Source organism: Vicugna pacos, chromosome 8 (genome assembly GCF_048564905.1).
Source record: "Vicugna pacos chromosome 8, VicPac4, whole genome shotgun sequence".
Classification (NCBI taxonomy): Eukaryota; Metazoa; Chordata; class Mammalia; order Artiodactyla; family Camelidae; genus Vicugna; species Vicugna pacos.
In genome coordinates, this window is record NC_132994.1 from 529,149 (window position 1) to 553,838 (window position 24,690).

The 24,690-nt window shown below is 45.3% G+C and overlaps 2 pseudogenes; both read right to left on the reverse strand.

The window, feature by feature from the left end:
* Nucleotides 1-14,369, reverse strand: part of LOC102526495 (CD109 antigen-like) — a 56,498-nt pseudogene extending 42,129 nt beyond the window's left edge.
* The window catches only part of LOC116279086 (otoferlin-like), a 445,501-nt pseudogene that overhangs the window by 107,446 nt on the left and 313,365 nt on the right, over nt 1-24,690 (reverse strand).

Below are 24,690 nucleotides of genomic sequence, written 5' to 3' on the forward strand. Positions count from 1 at the left end.
GAGACAGCCTCTGTGATTTCCCTGCCCCCTTTCCTGTGACATGCAATTTTCCTTTAGAGACCAATCTCATCAGGAAATAAGCACAACTACGAGGTTTGTCCCCTGGGTCACAATTAATATCCAGCTATAACTAAGGGTTAAGAGTTTATATTTGGCCTACAGTAGAGATCAACTACTCACTCAGAGAACTTCAAGAGATCTTGCCGTTTATTTCCAGTACATTGCTTTCCATCAACCAAAAGAGGTGAACACTGACTGCAAACCTGAGTTTCTTTGCCCTCCTTTTTCCTAGAGCACTTACAAAAATATCAACTAAAGGAAATGTCAGTACCTATTCCCAGATGACCAGCATTTTTGCAGTTTTCTTCTCCATTACATGAAGTGCCTAGTGGTCCCTCCCTTTGTCTTCTGCATGTAGGTACAGACATGGGACTGGTGAATGTGCTGACCAGTAGGTGCCATATTTACTGCAGTGTCCTTCAAACCTCAAATAAAAATTGTCTGGATTCAGTCATTTATCTACATTTGGCTTATAAAGAATGAATTCTAAGCAATATGGTCGTTTAAGTATATATAATTTTTCAATTATATCTAAAAATATCCAATGTGTTTACTTTTGGATTTACTCTTTGCTTTGAAAGACAGCTCAGGAGTGACAGTTTTCACATTGTCTTTGTCAGTAAAGATCAATACAAATTATTCGCTCTTTCTGACCTTTTCATTGAATACTTTGAATACTGCTCCGTTTAACTAGCATTTTTCCTTGGTTTTTAAAAGACATTTACTGTGTTTTGAGTATCATACAAAATAATCTTCACATTATTTGGAAGCTTCCAAATTATACCTGACTATGTGCCCTACTTTGCTAAGTGTTTCTGTTCCCCCAACTAGAACGGTTGTAATGGTTTTTGAAAAAGCACCTCTTCTCTATAACAGCCTTTTTTAACTTTCTCAGTAAATCTTTCAACGTTTGTTTGGATTTTTTTCTAACGAAGCAAATGATCTTTTTTGGCACTGTTACACATTATTTTGTGTCCCAAGAACATGGTAAGTCCCTATGATTTTCATGTATTAAGTATAATAACTTCCATTCAGGATTTTACCTACTGCTTCCATTTTATTCCAGCCCAATTACACCATAAAGGGTCAATTTCTTCAGATTTCCTTCCTACACCAGAGCACGGAACACATCATGCTCTACTTGCTTTATTTACTGTAATATAAAATTTTACATCAAAGGGGCACATTTCCTATCTTCAAGTCAATTACTTGTAATATCATGTTAACCTTTATTTTTTAGGTGAACATTAAGAAATTTTAAGTAAAATGCTACTTATCAAGTCACAGTAGAAACCCTACCAAGTGTCACAATTTCTGAGCTGTATTTTAACAAAAAAAGGCGAGATTTCCCAACAATTCACATGAATCATATTGGAGGATTTTAACTGTCACTTCAAAAAGCGTATAATACTCAAGAATAATTTCTTCCAAAGGATTATCAAACCATATAGTTGCCGTCTACTCACTAGCTAGTAATCTCTCTAACTCCTTTTATTAAAGAGAGTGATTTATCTTGCCTAAGTCATAGAAATTAATCATTAAGAATTTTACATTATCTAAGTTAAAGATTGAGCAGTTCCCCAAACCAAAGAATTATTACAGTAAGTCATAGTTAACAAACAAAAACAAACATGATTACATACCTGACAAATAGCAAATCCAAAACCACTTGCGGAAATATTAACTGCCATTGGCTGCACCACAGCAAGCTGAATGAAGTGGAAAAAAAGTGAATAAGGTTAACTGTCCATATCGAGGTCCTTCCAACTAGCACAAGAGACCACCATTATCCCTCCCTGGGAGTCTAAGAAATCAGCACTGTAAAGCTCTACGAAGTTTACAACACACCCTCACATGTCAAAACTGATGGGTCAACCAGATAAGGGAGGGGAAGGCCGAGGAAGGACACGTTCATGCTGTGGACAGGTCTGCCCTTCTGCAGAGGCCGAAGCATGAAAGACAAGAAACAGAAGCCATTTCCCTCCTCACGCCTCCCTCAGCATCAAAGCCCCTGGCCTTCCTGAGAATGCAGTGGGATATCATCACTGACTAGTCCAACGTTAGTCCTTCCTTGTCCTTTGCCATCACCCCTCCTCCTTAGTTTCTAGTCCTGAAGCTATCCATTACCTTCAACTTCCTACAAGGTTAACCAAGGGAATAAGTTAGGGTCTAGCGTAGTCCTTTATTCCATTTGAAAGAAAGAATTCTACTACTGGTTTCATTAATTCTCTTAAGAGGACATGTGGTGCAGCCAAAAAGAACACGGTCTTTGCAATCGTGGGTTCAAATCCTAGTTCTGCTGTGACTAGTAACATGATCTTGAGCAAGTTATGAAAACTCTCTTAACCTTAGTTTTATCATGTGTACTTTGGGGATAAAAGTACTTACTTCCTACTGTCAGTTTAAGAAGTAAATGCAATAGTACATGCAAGGAAATCCAGCACAGGGCCTGCCAAGAACAGGAACTCAGCAGGTGTTCATTCCTTTCCCAATAAGACAAGGACCATGTTTTCTGCTTTTCCCAATCTTTCCAAAGTTCTCAAACCCTCCTCCCCTCCCCAGCTCAGCACATTCAACCAAAGGACATTCGTTCCTCCAGGACAGGGCTGGGAACAAGCCTTTGTCGAAATCAACAGAATGGAAACAAAGCCCTATTCCAGCAGAAGGAATCATCTACACAGAAATTCAGATAACCAACCACTCCTTGTCCCCACCTCTGCCGTCTGGAGGACAAAGCGGTTCTGTGTGTCAATCAGAAACTTTACAGGACTCGGCGAACTGGGCCCCATCACAGTCACTTGGAGGTTTGTCCTTTCTGTGTTCATTAGGGCTGCAGATTCAGACAGGGCCTTCAAGGCCACAATGGTGTCCTGCTGAGAAAAGAAAAAAGCTTGTGCATGTGAGTATCTATCAAGTTCTCCAAAGCATGAACTTCAGTTTTGTTTAGGACACCTCTACACATTCATCCACCTTCCCTGGGAGTGAACTCTCCTTGACTCATCTTTGCATCTGCTTGACCTGGAGTACAGGAAAGGCTCAGAAAACATCTGCTGAATGAAACTGAACTCCTACTGCAACAGGTACCACGGATGAAAAATGGCTAATAAGACAGGGAACCAATTTATCCCAAGTAAATATCAGATATGATGTTTATATCAGTGATGAGAAAAAATTAAAATTAGCAACTTAAACATTTGATTTGTAATATATATATATATATAGTTAGTTAACTAGTTACGTTACTTTACATATATAAACAGATACATATACATATAGTTAAAGAAATTTAAAGCGATCATGACTCACCTGGGTAGATGCAAAACCTCTGAAGCTATTTGTGCACTGAACCACCTCATTATCGGGACTCCCTCGGCAGCCTGATGCTGCTGGAAGTGTGACAGCAGTGCATACACCACAACTTCAATATCCAGGGAGCTTGGCTGCCAGGATTCAGAAAGTTTGGACACTGATGGCACCCAGAATTGCATGCCTCCTGCAAAAGAAAAGTAGTAACATTCTGACCAATTACAGAAAAATTACATTTTATACCATTAAACACTCCTACACTGGTCCAAGCTCTCCGTGACCAGCATAAAAATATATATATTTCTATATATGTGAATATTTATGCCAAGCAAATATATGTATATCCATACACACACCAACATGTACTTATATGTCCCCTTTAAAACTATTACAACATATACATTTTCATACTTTTCCTATTACTTATATTTGAGGACGTTTTGATGGAAATATTTTCCCAAGAGAAATTCCATATGTTTGGCTAAGACCAAACAACTATAAATTAAAAAAAAAAATACTGTATTCCAGACCATCCCAAAATATTTTAGGACATACTGGAAAGAACCCTGTTCTGGGAGTCTGTCGTTAACCAGCTCTAATGTGCTGGGAAAGTCTCTTTCTTTTTTTCATTAAATGAAAGTTTGTCTTATACATTCAAAATCCAAGACCCCAGGAAAAAAATGAGGAACCCTGGACAACTCTACGAGCTTCCAAGAAATATATCTGCTAGCCCCCTGAGGGTCATCCCAGTCCATACACCCTCCTCTCTCTCAAATATTACTAATTAGAAGATGACTACACTTGGGTGGAATGTGAAATAACTACCACTTAGCCAAGCAGAGAAGCAGAAATGCCAAGGCCTACTTCAGCTTCTGTGCAATCATCTTCTCATCTCCAGCACTGCACTGGCTACTGAGGATTTAATCTAAATTACTGCTAATAACAAGGCAATACTTCTTACAGTCTCAGAAGTCTCTAAATATTTTCCACAGTTACCCTTTCTTGAATTGTAAGAGATGTGAATCAGTCGACATTACCTAAAATGATTTCTGCCCACCCATTCCCCCCTCAACACACACACACACACAAAACCCAGGATCTCTGACCACAGAGGCCGTTTGGGAAGTAACAACACCTACACTTGTCCTGTTGTAGCCCATAAGCAGTCCCCATCCCAAAACTGTTAAAAAATTACACACCCACCTCACAGCATTTTTTTGGCATTTGCGTTTCCAATAATAAAATCAATTAGCATTTTAATTCACATTTCTGAACACTTGCTATATGGCAGTCCCTGCACATTATCTCATTTCATCCTCACAGCAACCCAAAAATAGGTGTTATTCCCATTTTACAGTTAGGGAAACTGAAGCTCATAAAGCTAAATGACAGAGCCAGAACTTGAGCCCGAGTCTCTCTAAAACCCATGGCCTTAGTGACCGCCAAAGGCCACCAAACCAGAAATGACATCAGACAACTCACAGGGTAACTGACATAGGACAAAAATATCTAAAAGAAAGAAACACCCCAAGATCAAAATTGTCTGGAAAACTCTTGGGGAGAGTAGCAGCAGATGGCTACATCACACCCATTCTGCCGTTTCATTTTCAAAAGATGTAAACGAAATCCACTTCGTACGAAATCCGCTTTGTATCTGGTTTACAAAACCTGCTCCCATCACGTACATGACCTGGAGTACAGGAAAGGCTCCCCGCGTTACCTTCTTGTTCCGCTCTCCCCGTCAGCATATTCAAAGCTTCCTTGGCTTTAGGGCTCCTCACAGATGACAGCACATAAGTTACAAGAGCCAGTGTGTAATTGTCTGAAATTCCTCTATCAAATTCAGACTCCAAAAAGTTGACAGACTCCTGCACATCAATATTAGGCTGAAAAGAAAAATATATATATATATTCTACTATTCAAAATAACCCATTACCACATTTTTAAATAAAAAGCATTTTCAAACATTCATTCAAAAAACAATTTCAGTGTCTGTTAAGCACCTGACTTTGTCCTAGGCAATGGGAACCACTCATGATGATCACAGACATTTAAAGATCTGCCTTGCATTTTGAAAATAACACTGCTTTTCAGGTTTTATATGCAAATAGGCACTATTCCTTAGAGGGAATAAAAAATACAAAGTATTTGCCAGTATTTCTCCAGTTGACTATCATGAACTAAGAAGGGAGCATCAAACACAGCCTGAGAAGGATACTTCTCATATTTGATCTCAGGTGTTGAAGCTCTAAATTCAGCTGAAAGTTTATCTTTTACATGTCCAGTAATGGGCTGGGAAAACAGCAGTAGCTTAATATAGAGAACGGCTGTTTTTGATCACTTGTAGTCTGCGTGAAACAGTAAAGGCGTCAATCACTGGGACAGCTCCGAGGCAAAATTAAGCTCATTAGCATAACTTTCCATGCTCACTCGTTTTCACCCAGACATCCATGCCCACTTCAGACACTTTTTAGAGTGTGGGTGTACTTTTTTTTTTTTTACTGAATTAGCAGACATTATAACTGCTCCATGATATTTTAGAAATAAAACAATCCTTCACAATGGAAATTTGGAAGAATTTTCTCTCCCCTAAGAAATTAACTTTCCAATGATAAAAGATGTATTGACTTTTCACACTAATAACAACATCATTTACATTAGGACATATTTTTAGAATTCTCTCAGTTACTCTAAAAGAGTGGGTCATTGTTTTTATTCTTAGATTTTGAATGTGCCCACAAATGCAAAGCGCAAAAGTACTCAAATTCAAGACTTCGAATGTGATGTAAAGCCGCAAAACTCTATTTCCGGATGCATATCTGACCCATCAAGATTTACCTTCCTTGTGATTTTCTACCTATTATTTATTAAATTACAGATTAAATACCTGATACTTTTTATAGCCCAGGAGAGAAGTCACAATAGAAGCCGTAAGGGTTACAGGACTTTTATTGCCACCTTGAAGTTCACTGTGGATCACTCTTCCAGGTTCCCAAAATTCACCACTCGACTTTTGACATCCTTGGAGCCAAGTGTATGTTCTGTGTAATACGTTCTGATCAATGTCTATGTAAGGATCAGCTTCAAGGAAACATTGCAAAACAAAAGCTGACAACCTTGGTGAAAAGGGGGGGAAATTACACAAAATACACTTTATAAAGGCCTCCAAATTACACTGAGCAAGAAAACGTCAACATAACAAGACATTTTTCCCCATTAGAAGACTGAACAAAGGGCAAATCCCTGAAAAAAGAACAAAGGGAAGACAGACGACAAAGAGACAACAAAGTAAACAGCTCAGCTGGGCCAGTGGGCGTGGTTTCCACTTACAATGGCCAGGAAATTCCCCTTCAACTCACAAAATATCAGAGTTGGGAAAGAACACAGAAACCATCTAAGCCTGCCTCATTATTTTATAGGTTGAGAATTGGATACTCAGAAAGAGTTAAATAAATTGTCCAAGGTTATTTATCTTTGGACTATTCCTGGTATTTACCAAGGAAGATCTCATTACATACTTTGTTCAACCCTAAAGCAGTGGATGAAGTATACATAGTTCACAATCAAACTGTCGTACTTTGAAGTAGAGGAAATGGACATTTTTTTCTCCTATAGGACAGGAATCAGCACATTCCAGCCTGTGGGCCAAACACAGCCCACCGTGTGTTTATATGTGCCTCCCCCTCACCAACCCCCAACCCTACACCCAAGAATGGTTTTCAAAGAGAGAAGGAAAGGGAGAGAGAGAGTGGAAGGCAGGGAGAAGAATATGCATCAGACTCTATGTGGCCTGCAGTGCCTAACATATTCACTATCTGACCTTTACAGAAAAAGTGTGCCAATCTCTGCTACGAACACTCAATATTGAGGCACAAAGAACATCATGCAATAAAACCCTGAGACATATTTCTGGATCTATATCCATTCTATTCATGGATCTATAGCCTGACTTGTGCCAAAAGACAATGTGAAGCAGATTCTGTTTCACCCTGTAAAAGACTTAGTGTGGTGAACATTACTAATATGCAACATTATGCAGTTCTCTCCTACTCTGAGTACACAGAATTTGCTTTCTTGTCCTCTTGAAGTTAAGGCACGACCATGGGACCAGCTCTGATCAGAGTAAAGTGGTAAATATTACGTGGAGGCTGAAGCTTCTAATTGCCAGCGCTGGATACGCCAGCCTTCAGTCCCCAGGCTTGTCAGCATCTGGTGAGATGGTGAGATGGTGGCTGAAACAAAGACTGCCGCGCCCCCTGCTGACAACACACAATGGAAATGCAGCTTGAGCACAAGAGAAACTTGCGGATAATAAACCACTGAGATGTAGAGGGTTGTTGTTACCACCACACACCTTGTCTAACCCTACTGATACAATTAGTCCTTTTCTGTGCGAAAAATGAAACTGAAGATAGTACAAGGAGACTAATCATCCAAAATCAGCCACACAGAGATTTCATGCTGGAGCAAACTCTGGATGTTCATGACTTACTCCCATCACTGTGTTTTTCACAAAAAATAACCTTAAAGAAACTACACTGAATTAACACAAAGTTCATGTTGACTGTGTCTGATTAAAAAAAGAACTATGTCACAATCACCCTGTATTTCTAACCAATTTTTCTTGCCAGCTGCACTATCATCATAAAGTATTTTATTGCAGCTTTTCCCACCAAAAAAGAGGATTTATGACTTATCTTCTCTAAATAAAAACATCTGATTTATTATGGTTTTAAAACCATTTTTTAAAGGGAGAATCTCTTTTAAAGCCAGGGTATGGGAAAAGCAGCTTCCAAGTTGATACACAGGCACTTCTGTCAATTTCATGGCCATCGTGACCTAGTCAGAGCCCATTCTGTGACATGTATCTGTTCCATTAGCAAAAACACTTACCACGTGCTCCCAGAAGGGTCATTATCCCCAAAAGCACCGAAAGAGCCATCTTCCTTCTGATAGAGAAGTTCTCTCTGGTAACCTGAAGACATCAAAATAGACAATTAATGTATCAACTTGCAATGAATGGAAGCTTCTAATCATGACATCATATGGGGAAACATGGGCAGAGAATGAGAAAGAAAAAAGACATCAAATCAACTAATATTGAGTATTTTCTATATTATATGCTGTGGGAGATTAAAAACATTAATAAGACTTTTCAGACAGAATGCATAAAATAAGAACTGCAATATCCCCAAATTAGCATAAATTCAGATGAATACAATATAGACAACTATTCTAGCCATTCCAAAGCAAGTAAATTAAAGGCAGACTACTTAACTCTGTAGAGCTAACTACAATGGTTTCAAATGCTACCTAAGAAAAATGCTAGCTTTAGTATCATAATTAAATTTTAAGGCTAAAACAGGAAGTAAAAATACTTTCTATTCTTAGGAGAGCAATAAAGAGGAGAAAGTTGCTAAATAATCTGAGACAATGGCTCTAGGACATTTTGATTATGCCCAACTGAGGTAAACCCGAAAACCAACTGGTCTGCTCAAACATCAACTCAAAGTTCTCACTAAAAAAAAAGGAACATGGTGATGGTAACGAAATCTCACTACAGAACTAAACTGGGGAGGGGGTTAAGGCACTTGTGTCTGCTTTAATAAAACCAGATGCTTCATATCTGCAAAGATGGTTGCAAATAAGCAGATGCTTCATATTTGCAAAGCAATGCATGCAGATCTCAAAGTCCAGTGACTGGGAAGTCACAGGCCAAAGACTGAAAGATTCACCAGACAATCTCAACAAACCAACCTGCTAAAAATGAAATGAAAATAAAATGAAATTAGAATATAATTTATCATTAAAAAGCAAGCATAAGCAGGAGCAAAAACATTTCCAACTCAAGGCTTTATCAATGATTCTCTGATCACCAAGAATTCTTCCTGCAAACTACAGGATTCCACCACAGGAGGTGAGTGCACACAGAATGCACCCTGCAGCCCAGCCATGGAGCACCTGGCACCATGATTATTTGTGAAATGTTGAATTCAATCCCTAATAAACTCAAGTAACAAAAAAAATTTACTGTATGAATACCTCATTTTAGAGGCATCAATAACTGTAATTAATTATTCATATTTGACTAACAAAACATGAGCATTAATAGTTGAAAATTACAGTGCGTCTGCTCTTGCCATGTCCCAAACTTTTCTCCTTTGGCCTTTCCACCAGAAGTCGCAGATCTGAGTATCTGACTTAAGCTACAATGAGACAAAATGGACAAAAAACAAGACCCTGTTTCATGGTGGATCTTTAAGACTGGTGGTAAAAGAAATGTAAGCAGCATTTAAGTGGTGACAGAATTTTCTTAATTTGAAGAATGGGGTCTTGGGTTATCATCTTTACATTTAAAACTGAAATATCATGGCACAAACTTAAATAGCCAACCTGTATCCAACATTATGTGTTGGCTTATCATCTTTACATTTAAAACTGAAATATCATGGCACAAACTTAAATAGCCAACCTGTATTCAACATTATGTGTCAGGAACTGGTCATAGCCCTTTTCCACTATGAACTCAAGTGACTCTCACAACTCTATGAGGTGGAAGCTATTGTTATTCCCTTTCTAGAGATGAAGAGACTGAAACTCAGAATACACCCATGTGCAAGGTCATACGGGTGGTAGGGACTGAAGATAGGCACCTGCCAAGGCCCACCTGTCTCTTTCAATGATTAATATGTGAGAAGTCCTTCACTGAGTAACTTTTACACACGCTCAATAAACAACAGGTACCACTCCATAACATGGGTGTATAGAAAAAGGCTTTCTAACCATCCAATTTTTAAGAAAAAAAATTGACTACATTAATTTTGTTTTAAACTTTTCCATGGCAAAACACTGTAAGCAAAGCTAAAAGACAGATGACAAATTAGGAGAAAATATTTGCAACTATGTAAGACAGATAAATGGCTAATCTCCTTACTATTAATATTATATAGGTTTTATGTATATGTTTATATATATATTTAAATACAATGTCTACATATAGGTTATATAAAGAATTATTTTTTAATTTAGGGGAAAAGGAAAAATATTATAAAGAGAAAAAAATGGACAAAAGACAAGTACAGACATTTCACAAAAAACAAAAGACAGCAAGACAGACATTAAAGTAGGAGAAAATGTTCAACTTCATAACAGGTGAAACACAAATTAAAACTACATACTGAGATACCATTTCTCACCCATCACATTAGCAAAGATTCAAAAGCTTGACCATACACTCTGCTGGGGAGGCTATAAGAAAACCAGTACTTATCCACTGCTAAAGGGAATTCCAAATAGTACAGCTCCTATGTAGGAAAATGTCTATAACTTTTGACCCAATAATCCCACTTCTAAGGCTCTAACCTGAAGATACACCTCCAACATGACAAAAACACGTATACATTTGCTATACTTCCAACATGACAAAAATGATGGCAACATTATTCATAACTGCAGAAATAATTTGTCAACTACTTAAATGCCCCTAAACTGGAGACTGGTTGAATAAACTGTGGTACAAGTACACAGTGGAATGCCATGCAGCTGTGAAAACAAGAATGAGGACTATCTTTCTGAAATCATGCAGAGCCATTTCCTGGATATATCATTAAATCAAAAAGGCAAAGTCTAAAATAGCACACACAGTATACTATCTTTTGTGTACAAACGAGAAAATAAGAAAACACATGTTAATTTCTGCTGAGAGAGGAAGAGAGGGAGAAACTAGAAACTTATGCAGAAAGTTACACAAAGGGCACAGAGAAGGGCTCCGAGAGGGAGAGATACCCCTTTGCATACACATTTTAGAATATGTTTGGCTTTTGGAAGCAAGTTAATGTTCTACAGATTCAAAAAATAAACAAGAATGGAAAAGGATTAAATGGCAGGCACTATTGACGTGATCTTAGTTCACTCTAACATGTTTTAGTTTTCATATAACCTTAAAAAAACTCAATATATAATCTCTTTCTTTGTCAGAGCTGGTTAAGGATCACAGAAATGCAGACTAATTTTCTAATGTTCACAAAGGAAATGAGCAAAAGGGTCCAAGACATTTGCCCTTAATTTCCAATTCAGGACTAAATCCACCAGGTAGCAGAGTTTAACAACGAACTCAATCTGATACAGGCAGGAAGGGGAGGAGAAGGGAAAAAAGAGAAGGGAAGTTGTTGAGCTCCAGGGCCCTCCATCCCCAGAGGAGGTGCTTCTGTGAGAAGATGGACCAACCCCGAGGAAAGGACCAAATGTCCCCAAGGCCCTGAATCACATCAGCAACTGCAATTCCAAGTGTGAGTAATTTTAAAACTGGTCAGAGAGGTAAGATCACAGAGATGAGATCAGTGCTCACGGAAATTACCCCTCAGGTGGCTGACCTCCAAGAGTCGCAGTTAATACCAACAACCAGCACAGTTCTCCCACCGGGCAGCCAGCCCAGCAGAGGGGGAGGGCTCGCAGGCAGTCTCCAGGTATGGAGTGCATTTCTTGAGCTAGTTTAGATAAGACTGAAAATCCTAACCTCCAGCTCTGCTCTCTGGGTAACACAAGGAGGGACTCAGAACTGAGCGAGGGGCTTATACAACTCTCCCCGTGGGTCTCCTGGGAGGCTTCCTTCCTCATCGTAAGCCAGCCACACATGTCAGTGACTTCAGAAGGTTTCTAGGAACATGACACACTAGTAAGACTATCATGCTTCTTCTGCTACAGTGGAAGGTAGAAGAAGGTTCCTAGAAAAGGTAAAGGACACAAAAGTATTACTACAAATAGAATGAGTATTGCTGTGGGCATCAGGGTTCAGGAAGTAATCACGAACCAAGGTGAGTAAAGGCTGAACCTGACAGACAGAGAATGGAAAAGCCCGTGGGAAGGCTGTCTAGGAGAGATGATTACATGAGTACAGTTAAACATAGTCTTTATAAAATTGTTCTTTTAATATCAGGACAGACACTCAGCTGTTCAGTGGTGGCAAGAACCAACCTAAAGCTGGAGAGCCTGGGGCTCAGTCTGCAGTAACTGGGAACATAATAACAGAATCAGGGAATTCATGGATAGAAACTAGGAGAGTTCTAGAGCCTTTCAAGATGATATTCATATAATTTTACCTGAAAGAAAAGAGAACAACTTCTAGAATTAACCTTTCTCATTGATATATTTCCTTCAGTCAAATCTTTGCATGACTTCTTCCTAAAAGCACACTTACTATTGTTAGTTGAGTGGTCATCTCCACTTACCAATCCAGGGAACTAGGATGTACAAATGTGACCCTGCCCAGGAAGAACTCAGATTGATGGAACAGTGTGTGTGTGTGTTTAATTCCAAAATAACAGCACAGTTTGTAATACAAATTGGAGGCAAAGGATCTTCCAATAGGTCCAAAAATACAACCACGTCAAGAAATAACAGAGCACATGGAAAGCATTCATTACAAAGATCTAGACAGGAGCCAAAAACACTCCACGTCACTGCCCGGATGCACTTCCAAGTGCAGTAAACTGCACACACTGTAGGATCAGAGAACAGAAAGTGAAAATCACAGCATCCATGTTCAACCAAGAAGTACTCACACCTGCATCAGTAACTTTAATACCTGAGATGAAAGACCTAAAGACTTTAAGTCACATTGCCAGGTTTGACTTACAAACACCATCAATGTCACCCTTCGCAAGGTTTGCATCTGTCAATATCCAGAGGCTACACTCCTAGAAAGAATAATTTTAATTTCCTTTTAAAACATAAGTTTTAAATGTTCTCTAAATTATCATAGTCACCCATATTCTTAACTCACTGCTGATCACTTGTTTTTGTGCAAAATGTGAAAGTATTTCCCCACCTTTTTCTTTCACTATTGCTCAGTTTTGAGAGTTTAGGCACACACATGAGCATACATTCACTCATACCCAAAGACACAGACACACATCCTCTCACTCTCATAAGCAGAAAAAGCCATTTCATAAATTAAATTTAATAAATAAATAAACTGTACATCAACAACTGACTTTTTAATCTTAAATGAAGGATACAGTTCACTTCAAAGTAGAAGACAAACATAACTAGCTCCCTCCCTCCTGCCTAAAGTGCCCACTCCCAAGGGCACTGTCCGGACCCCGCCGAGGAGGCAGCGCTGGGGGCTGCGCTCCCCACCGCCAAGCCCTCCCCGAAGAAGCCCGCCCGGTTCCCAGCTCGCCCACCTCCCCCCGGGCCCCACTCCCGCCGCACGACTCGCACCACTGGGGCGACTTCTGCCGCCAGCCCGGCCCGCCCGCCCGCGGCCCCCTCGCCGCCCCGGGAGCCCGCGGTGCCCTCCACCCCAACCCCGCCTGTGGCGCCTTCCCGCCCGCGCCTCGCGCCGCCCGCGGGGTCCTCGCCCCACATCTTGGCGGCCGCCCCTCCGCCGCACCGCACCCAGCCCGGGACCCCAGCCCGCCCGGCCCCACCCGGGCAGGGGCGAGCCGGCGCCGCGAGGCTGCCGCCGGGCCGGGCCGACCAACCCCAACGTGGAGCGAACTTTACCTCAGAGGCGCGGCCGCCAGCAGCGGGGTCGGTCCCGGGCGCGAGCGGAGCTCCTCGGCCCGATCGTCAGTCACCGACGGCAGCGGGGGCAGAGGCGGCGGCGGCGAAGGCAGCGGCCGCGGGAGCAAGCCGCGGGGCAGCAGCGGGTCTGCATCACCGGCGGGGGCTGCATCAGCCGCGGCGAGAGCAGCGGCGGCGGCGGCGGCACATCGCACCCGCCGGCGGCGGGAGGCGGCAAGCGAGCCAGGCAGGGAGGGCGCGCCCCGAGTCCCCTCAGCAGCCTGCGGCTTCGGCCGGCAGAGCCCGCACTCCGGCGGTGCGGCGGCGCGCTGCTCCGGGTGGACTGGGAGCTCGGAGAGCAGCCCGAGCGCCGGGGTCCACTGCGCGGGGCTCGACTGAAGAGCGAGGCCTTGGCGGGGACCCGGGAGGGGCGTGGGCCGAGGGGCGAGACAGAGCCCGAGCCGTTGGGCGCGCAACCGCCGCCTCTCCCGCGAGGCCGCTGACCTTCCACCTGCGGGGAACGCTTTAGGGGTGGGGGAGGGGCTCTGCCACCCGCCGGGAGCGCCGCGCGCGGTCCCGCGCCTGAGGGACGTGGGAGGGGCCGGCCTGGCGCTGAGTGGCCACGTGCCAAGGCCCGATCCCCTCACTGAGGGCCTCTTGCTAGTTCTCCTGCTTACACAGGGGCCCTGCCCTCAGCTTTCCCGGTGAATGGGGTGGGGGTGGGCTGCCTTTGGACCTGAATTTTTTTTTCCTTTTGTCTCACACTGCAGGTTCATCATAAACAGAATTAAAAGACAAATCACATATTTTAAGAAGACAATTCTATCACAGATAACAAACACAGGATTAATATCAGGAATATATAATACAGTTTGTAGATACTCACAGGCATATACAGACTAGACAAACAAGACTACACTGTAAAGCACAGGGAAATATATACAAGATTTTGCGGTTTGTGTCAATGAATACATGTATGTTGATGTTAAACTGAAAAATTGTGCTCTACACTGGAGACTGACACAACATGGTAAACTGACTATAACTCAATAAAATAAAATTTTTAAAAAACATTATAAAAAGATAAAAATTATTACAAATGGTATCACCTATATGTGGAATCATCATGTGTCAGCATGACAGTGGAGGAGGAGCGAGCCCAGCCCTAAGACCCCGCATCAGGTCACGGGAGCCACCACTGACTGGACTGAGCGGTCTGTTTTATGCAACCACCGTTTAGACAGTTTTCTTTCACGCGTGTCTTTCTGTATTTACAAAAAGAATGGAGAATGAAATAAGGTAGTGTTTGGAGTAAACCTTCCTGGGTTCAGCTGTCACGCCCACCGCTTACTAGCTGTGTCACTAAGTTACTCGCTCACTCTGGGTCTCACTTTCCTCATTAATGGGGCAGCACATATCGGTAGTTCCCCCTGTGATGGTCTCTATTCAAGCTTCAGTGATATGCCCTGCTTGCTCCCATGCCTGGCACAGGATGATTCAGTAACTGCTTGTCATTTTTATGATTATCTAGATAATTTGCACTTTCAAAGCAAATAAGGAAAATCAAAGACACTGTGTGATTTCCCATAATAATGTCCTACAATAAGTAAGATTCTTGGTGAGTATCGCACGTGGAGCATGTAATAGGGATTCCATAAATGTTGTGAATTAAATTGGAAGCAGTTATTTTCAGGTATAAAGTAAGTGAAGGCAATTTTAGCTTCAGAAACAAAAGCATTAAAACAAAGAATCATGTTGGAAAAAATCTGATAAATGCTATAATATTAATGGCAATGATATATTGTACAGCTTTGTCAAAAACTTCATGAAATATAAATGACATTTCCATTAAATTCAAAGTATATCATGTAGGTTTGCTGAACTGGCTGATGGTTGACAATTTCTGGAATATATCAAGGTAAATCAGAAATGTCTGAAGGGGGAAAACCAAAACATATTGGGTGCTATGAAAATGCTTAAGAACGCCCTGGCAATCTACTTTTGTTTAACATTTATTTCTAATTCCTAAATTTAAAAAGCACTTTGGGTGTCAAATAAAAATGATTCAAGACATGTTTTTAATGTGTTTTTACATGACAACAAGCTAAATATTCTCAATATTATGGTTTTATTCTCCACCCCACCCTGGGCATTAAACACTTAACCTATACTTTCAAATTTCTCACTTTATTTAGCAAGTGGAAACCAAGGAAGTCCTGCTTAAGATGCTCTAATAAAAAAATTGATAAACCATTCTCTGGTATCTAATGCAAATCAGACCTGCTACTTAATTACTGTGCTTGCATGTAAGCTTCTATTGCTAGGTCTTGTTTAGTGTGTGTGTGTGTGTGTGTGTGTGTGTGTGTGTGTGTACAGCCTTAATGTCGATCTGTTTCTATGTGTTGCTTTGTTTGTTTGGTCTCGGCTCCTTCTAGTCCAGTATTAAACTACAGGAACACCCCTCAGAGCCCAGGGTGGTTCGCAGCGGGTGCACCTGGAGGCAGTGCCGGGGTAGCCAAGCCTGTTTTATAGACTTGAGGAACCCAGCCTGCTTGATGGGAAGGCAATCTCTGGAGCTGGGCTCTTTGTGTTTTGCAGACTTGAAAAGCTGGAGAACGAGGTCAAGACCAGCCAGGACAAAATGGATGAGATCACCATCAAGTGGGAGGAGGCAAGCAGAAAAGCATCTCCCAGGAGCTGTGGGAGATGCTCAGCGCCCAGCAGATGCACTGCGCTGGGCTGATAGAGGATAAGAGCCAGCTGATCAACGAGGTACAGCAGGCGAGAGTCCGGCCCGGCCCCGCCCCAGGGCATCCAGCTTGCTTTCCCTGAATGGAAAAAGGTGGAGGTCTGACATCGTTACCCCGCAGGTGGAATGGCTCAGGCAGTACACTTCTAACCAGAAGAAAAAGCTCTGGAGTCATTTTAGAATTGTTGGCAACCTGCTAGAAAGATGTACTGTCAGAGCAAATGCTGTTCCCGATTTTATGTGTTTAGCCGAGGAATGGAACTTAGTCTGCAGTCGGTGCTTTCCCACCTTGGAACCTGGGCATTCATTGCTCAACCGTAAGATTCTAAGCTTTCCGGGACCCTGCAGGGAGATGTGCAGCAAGTGGTCATCAAGGGGGAGGAACCCTGTGCTGCTCAGAGAGGGTCTGTCCTGAGCTGAGCCCCCCTCCACCTGACAGGATGGGTCCAGGTGGGGTGTGCTTCACAGCCTCTTGCTTCTGTGTCAGCAGGTGACCGACCTTTGACATGCTCTCTTTTAGGAGTTAAAAACAAAAGATGACCAGTACATGGAGGATTTGAAAAACAGTCAGATGACATCTGCCTGCTCCTGGAGTGGATGGAAGAGCAAGTGAAGGATGTGATGAGAAGCTTTCACCAGGAGCGCTGTCACATTGAGGTGACTGATGGGGTCTGAGAGAGCTGCCCTCTGCCCCTGGGAGGAGGCTGGCTCTGTCCTAACAACCAAGGAGGGCCCCAGATGTCTTGGTCTTCTGATTTCTGTGCCTGTTCTAGGGTTTCATTCATTCAGTTACTCATTCACTCACTCACTCATTCATTCACTGCTCCAACAAATACGTGTCCGGTGTCTATCACGTGCTAGGCATGGACCAGTGGCTGGAGATACAGCCACGGACAAAAGAAAGTTTTCAATGGAGCCTGTATTCCAGGAGGAGACAACCAGATAAATGGCTCAGTATATAATGTGACAGGTGGTGATAAGTGCTTGGAAAGGAAATAAAACAGGGTAAGGTGAGAGGAGTGGAGGGGAAAGATCAGTGCTCCAGACCCATCAGGCCTCCTGAGCTGTTTGTCTGACTGATTTATGACAGTCAGGGACAGGGCAGGGTGGGAAAGGGGCAGGCCAAACAGGACCCGGGAACCAATACTTTGAACTGGAATGAAATGTTAAAGATTGAGATGGAGACAGGCCTTTCCAAACTGGAAGAGCCAAGATGGTGGGGCCTCTCTCTTTGGAGAGCTATAGATCCATTTCTGCTTTCCCAGGCCCACCCCATCCACTGCCCCACTTCCGCGAGCTCCATGCTGCCTTTGCTTCATGGGAACCCCAGCCAGAGCAAGGCACCAACCCGGGTCACTGCTGAATTCCACGCCAGGGCTGGCCCTGGGACTGCAGGACACTGGCCTTCCCCCAATGTACAGACTTCATAACAGTTTCCAGGCAGCTCCTTCCTTAATGTTGCACAAAACTTGGCGAGTCTGCACTTGGATATGACTTTGTGTCACTTGTGCTGTTGTCTGAGAGTTCTTTGATGCAGTGGGTCCTGTCTAATCCAAACAGACAGGTCGTACAAAGCATTAGAAGTGCAGCGACCAGAGCTGCTGACCAGTAATGAGAAGTGGGAGCGAGCCTGCAGGCGCACAGCGCCAAGGAGGAAACAGGGTGGCCGACAGCAGAGTGGGCAGGCGTGTCTGGGTGATCGATGGAGTGACACGGGTGAGTGGGGACCCATGACTGGATCAGGTCTGCACGGCTGGCGGGCACTCCAGTGTGGTCCAGTGGCTTGTGGGTGAGACAAGGCAGCATCCTTCTGAGGTGGCGGGAACTAAATCTGTCACGAGGACTGGCTTTGTCCGTGGGAGGGGCTCTTAGGCATCCCAGGATAATGTTCCTCTGGGGACCCCACTCCCCAGAGTGCCAGCCCTGCGGTTCTGCTCTGTGGCGGCGTGCGTGGCTGGTTACCCAGAGTGGGGCTGAGGAGCCGGGGACTCGTCCTGAAACCTGTCTCTGACTGGACGTGCCGCCTTCCTTCTCCTCAGGGTCTCCTCACGGGGAAAAGCTGCTGGGCCTTCTCCTGCCCCTGGAGAAGGGCAAGTGTTACCTGCTGAGGGGGCGCCACCTTCTCAGTGCATCTGCCAGCATTGCCTCAGCCCAGGCAGTGGGACGGCTCTCCTGGGGCTTCGCTGGACCCACCGTGTCCTCCTTCCCTTTACCTGCTCTCCTCGCAAAGCACACGGGCCTCAGAGCCGCATAGCTGCCGCCTGTCCCGCCCCTCCCTCTGCTGGCCCCTCTCTGCTGGGACCCTGGGAGCTGGGGAAACTGAGGGGAGCAGCTCCGCCTGCTGCTCTCAGGGGCGGGGGCGGGGGTCTGGTGACCCTGGCTCTGGAGAACTGGCTGCCTTGTTGTCTGAACGATCCTTCTGCTCTTGTCCATCAGGCCCTTGGGATTGAAAATGAACATGACTTGTCTAAACTTCCTCACATGCCAAGCTCATCACTCACCTCCCCCCCACGTAAGGTGAAGCTCAAGGAGAAAGAGAGCATAAAAAGTTCTGGAAGTTCTGAGAAGACATCACTGCTTTTGAATACTGCTTCTGGAGGCATAGAGAAACAGCAAGTGTTTTATATCAGGGACTGCTAACTTAGCATTTCCCTCATTATCATAGTGTTTTTGTATTTGCAAAGGGCAAGAGGGCTGGGGATGAGATGCTGTTCTTATGCCGAGGCCCAGGGGGTCTTTTCCTGGGACTCCCTCAGGGCCAGGTCTCAGCCACGTGAAACCTGGGCTGACCAAGCCCTGAATATTTTGATCTGTAACACTTTCCTGCAGAGCAAGGCCCATTTTTAATGCCTGTCTTTCTCATTTTTGTGTATATGTGCATGGGAGGAGGTAATTAGGCTGATTTATTCATTTATTTTTAGAGGAGGGGCTGGGGATCGCCCTCAGGACCACATGCATGCTAAGCATGTGCTCTAGCACTTGAGCACTATCCTTCCCCTAATGCCTATCTTTTTTGTTGTAACTAATGACTATTCTGAGGATGCGATCATGTTAAAAATAGTACACAATTTTAATTTTAAAATTAAAAACTTGAATTCAAAAAATATTTTTCAGTATTGCTAGCCCCAGGGTACATAAGCTTCCAAAAAGAGTTGGCTGAATGGACAAAACCCAGAAGCCATAAAGAAAAAAAAAGGGACATATTTCACTGGCTTGAAAAAAAATTCTATAGGGAAAAAATCACTAGAAGCAAAGTTAAGATACCGATGACAGGAGAGGGAAATATTTTTAATTCACATCAGAGTTAAGGGCTAACTTCCTTCACATATAACGAACTCACATAAACCAGTAAGTATAAGACCCACAACTCAATGGAACACACCAAGGATATGAACAGACATCTTTTAGAAGAGACAATACAAATAACTTTTTAACATATGAAAATACATCAAGCTTTCTTGTAAGAGAAATGTGAATTAAAAGTGCTGAAATTCTATTTCTTCTGTCAGGTTGGCAAAAATCTCCAAGTTTGGTAACATGTAGTGATGGCTGATGTTTAGGAAGTAAGCATGCTCATACTTTGCTGCTGTGAATGTAAATTGTTGCAGCCTCCATAGAGAAGAGGTTAGCATGACATATGACCAAACTGTATAGTACACTTGACCCTGTGATTCCTCTTCTAGGATTTTATTCTCTGTATATCTCAGTACAGTTGAAATGATGTGTTTGTCCTAGCTAATTCACTGCAGCATCATGTGAGATAGCAGAAGACTGGAAATGACCTAAAAATCCATCATTAAAGACTTGATTAAATAATATATGGGGCATCTGCACCATGGAATACTATACAGGTGTAAAAAAAGAACAAAGAAATTCTGTATATACTTATGTGAAAAGCTCTATAAGGTTTACTGGCATGTGGAACTATCCTATGTCTGTAGTAGAGTATCATTCATGTGACAATGGGGAGGAAAACTGTGTGCTTCTGTGGACATGTATTTCTTTGGAAGGATGCCTAAGACATGGATAACACTGGTTTGCCCGTGGGAGGTAAACAGAACGAACTGGGAGGCAGGAGGGGGAGGAATACTTGTTTAAATTTTAAAATTCAAATAAAATTTAATTTGTATTATGATTTGATGATATTTATATCATGGAAGCGTTACGAGTGTCAGTAAAGTGAACACCTGTGATCCGGATTTAGAAATAGCACATTATCCCTGTTTAGACGCCCCTCCATGTGCCTCTCCCTGGTCCCATCTTCCTTCTTCCTCACTCTTCCTCCTTCCTCACTCTTCCTCCTTGTGGTTTCTTCCCTTGTGTAAAGATCTCCTCTGCATCTTTGCTGTAAGTTCTCTAATCTTCTGTAAACTTTTCTCCATTTCTTCTCTTCCTGTCTGTCTTCATGTACTCATGCAGGTGTACCTACAAACCCCTTGTACCTTTGTCCAGATCAGCGCCCGGCATCTCTGTCACCCCTGCAGGAGCAAACCAGCCTGGCCTCAGCATCGGAGCCAGTGGAGCAGCTGGTCCTCCAGGGAGAGAGTCAGGGAACCACAAGAGCAGGAGCCCCCCGCTTCTCCCAGGCTCATCCAGCCCAGTGATGTCCTCAAGATCCTGCAGGCCTTTGTCATGGGTCTGAGGAAGCCCAGGTGGGCTGTGGGGCTGGAGGGCTTGCCCGAGAAGTGGGGGAGCTGGTTGGGATGCGCGGCCCAGCAGACGCCAGCGAGGGGAGAGGAGGCTGCTGAGCTAGGTCATGGGGGAGTGAGTGGAGGGGTGCCTGGAAGGAAGGCAAGAGGACTCTGTGGACGTTACAGTGAAGGACATGCATGTAGAAGCGATTTGCATGTTTTCACTCAGGATTGATTCATTCAGTGAACATTTGTTGGGTCTGCTGTGTGTGCAGGCCTCTTGGGGACCATGCCTTGTGGTCAGAATAGTGTCAAAGCATGTACGAGGTGTCACGTGCTCTGAGGAGGGAGCAGTCACCTCCATTTGGCATGTCACAGAGGGCTTTAGGAGGGGATGGTACCAGAACCGGGCTTTCCTAGGTGGACAAAGTAGGGGAAAGGGCCTTTCAGGATGTCACAGCACAGGGAAAGGCCTTGTTCAAGATCATGACTGGAGAGAGGTGTGGCTGGAGTGTCAGGGTCTGGGGAGTGGGACCAGCTTGGCTGGAGGAGCCAGGCCAGGTCCTGAGAGCCTTCCCCAAAGTGCCCAAGGTCTTGATCTTCCCCCTTCAGTGGACCAGAGCCAGAAAACGATCTTAAGTCACGGGACTGTCACGAGTAGACTTGCGTTTTAGAAAGATGTCTTTGGTGGCAGGGAGAGGGCTGATGCTGGGTGCAAGGAGAGTATTCAGAAGGTCTGTCCGGGTGGGAGGGGCTCTCCTGGATCAAGGCTGTCCTAAGAGGAGGTGGGGAGCAGATGACAAATTTTGAGAGCTGTTTTGGCTCATTTGCAGAGGAAATGGGCAGAGTAATGAGCTGTAAAGCCAGTGAGGGCTGAGTGAGAGAAAGAGGGTGAGTGAAGCTGCAAGGATGCTTGCACAGAAGTGACAGTGGTGCCAGGAATCAGGAACGTTGATGACAAGCAGGTGTTCTTTCTGAGAATCTCCCCCACAGTCTGCTGAACTCATACAGCTGAGAGGGAAGGTGACAGGTGGGAAAGCAGGACATCCGTGAGGGGCAGGCACTGCTTGGGCACCTGGCTGAAGGCAGGTGAAGACGACCGTGCCGGTGCTCTCGACCTTCAGGGCCCTCCGGGTACCAATGAAGTTGCTGAAGCTCGTATGCAATGACTCAAAGGACCCCGAGTACTGGAAGGCCCTGAGCACGGTGCTCCCTCTCACCAAGCAGAGCCTCTGGGCGGCTGTATGTACGGTCTTGGAGAAATGCCAGTAAGTGTGCATGTTATGCCCCGGAGGAGGAGGGCGCCGGGCAGGTCGGTGGGAGGAGGATCGTGCTTGGAGCGGCCACATTTGCCACCTCCCTGTCCCATGGACACTTAGAGAGAACAGCTGCCTTTGGCAATCCCTGTTGTGGAGACGGGGTTGGGGGTGGGATCTAGTGTTGGGGGCGAGCCCACTGACACTGCCCTCCCTGTCCTGTTCCAGCTCACCTGGGTTCTTCAGTGCGGGAGGGCTGCTCTGCCGGGTGAGGCTTCTGGGGTACCCTTCCACCTCCAACCAGAATAGAAGTGCAGAGATTCTGGCTCCTACTTGGTGGAGGATGGAGGATCCAATGGGCCTCTAACCGATTTTTCTGCTCAAAGCCTCTTCCTGACCCAGAGGGCGGAGCTGCTGGTAGAAAACCAGCCTCCAGAGAGAACTGGCAGGACACGGAGCTCCAGCAGCTGCTGCAGCGGTGTCTGGACTGCACGGTGTGTGACGGAGCCCTCCAGGGAGGGCAGGCAGGACGCTGGGGGAGGCACTGGGACCGGAGCCGACATTAGGAAGTGAGCTGTCCCCTCCCTGGCCCAGCCTGAGGCAAGGGGCTCTGAGATGCGGGCTGCGGTTATGCCCCATAGATGTCCACAGTTTTCAGCACCAGCTGCTTGTGGGACAGCTCTTCAAGGTGGTGACAAAGCCAGGGATGGCTTCAAGCTTAGAGCCCTTCCGCATGGATTCTTCTCTTTGGTCCTAACACCCAGTCTGTGAGGCAGAAAGGGCAGAAAGGATTCTCCCCTTTCACAAATAGGAGAATCAAAACTCAGAGACACGGACTTGCCAGGAGTGAAGGCTCTTCCCACTCTGCCAGCCAGGTTGTCTGGCCTGGAACGTGGGGGGAGGGGGAGGCTCCAATTAGGGCCAATATTCCCCTGTCCCAACTCGTGCCTGCTCCTGTGACACTTAGGACAACTTGTCCACGGCCTGGCAGGAGGAGGAGTCTCGCCTTCTGCTCCAAAGGGAAGAGCCCATTGGCCACACAGCTCTGGCAGGTGGGGCTGCAGGGAACAAGGGACTGGGTGGGGGCCAGTATCCTCACCATCCTGCTGTGAGGTCCATTGTGATGGAAGCTGAGGATGTGGTTCTTAGGAACCCTGGCTGTTGAGCTTTCCCTGTCTACCCAGGCCACGTGGCAAATAGCTCATCAGGAGAGGGAGCTCTCCCCAGGCTCCCCAGGCTAGGACACTATGTCCCCCATTTCCCAGATTGGACCAGCAGGGAAGGCCGACCTGCCGCCCATCAATGGTCCAGTGGACGTGGACCGAGGTCCCATCATGTCTGTGCCTGTGGGCATCCGGCCCGAGCTCAGAAAGTACCGGATAGAGGGATGTGAGGACTGCGCTGGGCCCCTGCCATCCCCGCCCGCAGCAGGCACTGCTGTACTCTGCTTTCCGACCCCCTCGCTCTCTCCCTATCAAGGGTCTGTGCACATATTACATGGTTGGCATCAGACTCCAGCCATTTTTGGCAACCTCAGGCCATGCCTCATTTTCCAGATAAGGGTGATGAAGGCCAAGGAGGGGAAGTGACTGGCCCCAGCTCACACCCAGGAGCTGGCAGCAGACCCAGGCTGCTGCCCACCCAGTGCCTGCCCCTTCTGCACCATCACACTGCTGCCATCCAGGACCTATTCCAGCCCTCCGTCTGCCCCCGACACCCACCTCACCCTGAAGCCCCTTGAGGACACCCGCCCCTCGTCAGCACTCCCTGCCCGGCCCCCACCCATGCACTGCCCACCCAGGGGCCAAGTCCTTCTCAGGTGGCCTGGCACCCACAGCTGGTGCCCTTGACTGAGGGGCTCTCCTCTTAGCCCACCTCCCCCCAACTGATGCAGGTGCTGTTCTGGGGCCTGTGGGACCTCAAGCACGTGAACCTGCCCAAGGTGGACAGGCCACGGTGGACATCAAGTTTGCAGAAAGGGCGTGCACTCACCCCTGATCCACAATTACAGGAAGAATCTCAACTTCAGCACCCTCGTCAAGTGGTCTGAAGTGGTAGATCTGGGCCCCGGGGTCGCTGGGCAGAGCTGGGTGCGGTCAGGCAGCTGGGCAGGGCCGGGTGCCTCTGGCCCTTCTCTGGGCTCAGGCCACACCGGCCCCCGCCCCCAGGACCTCCCGGAGA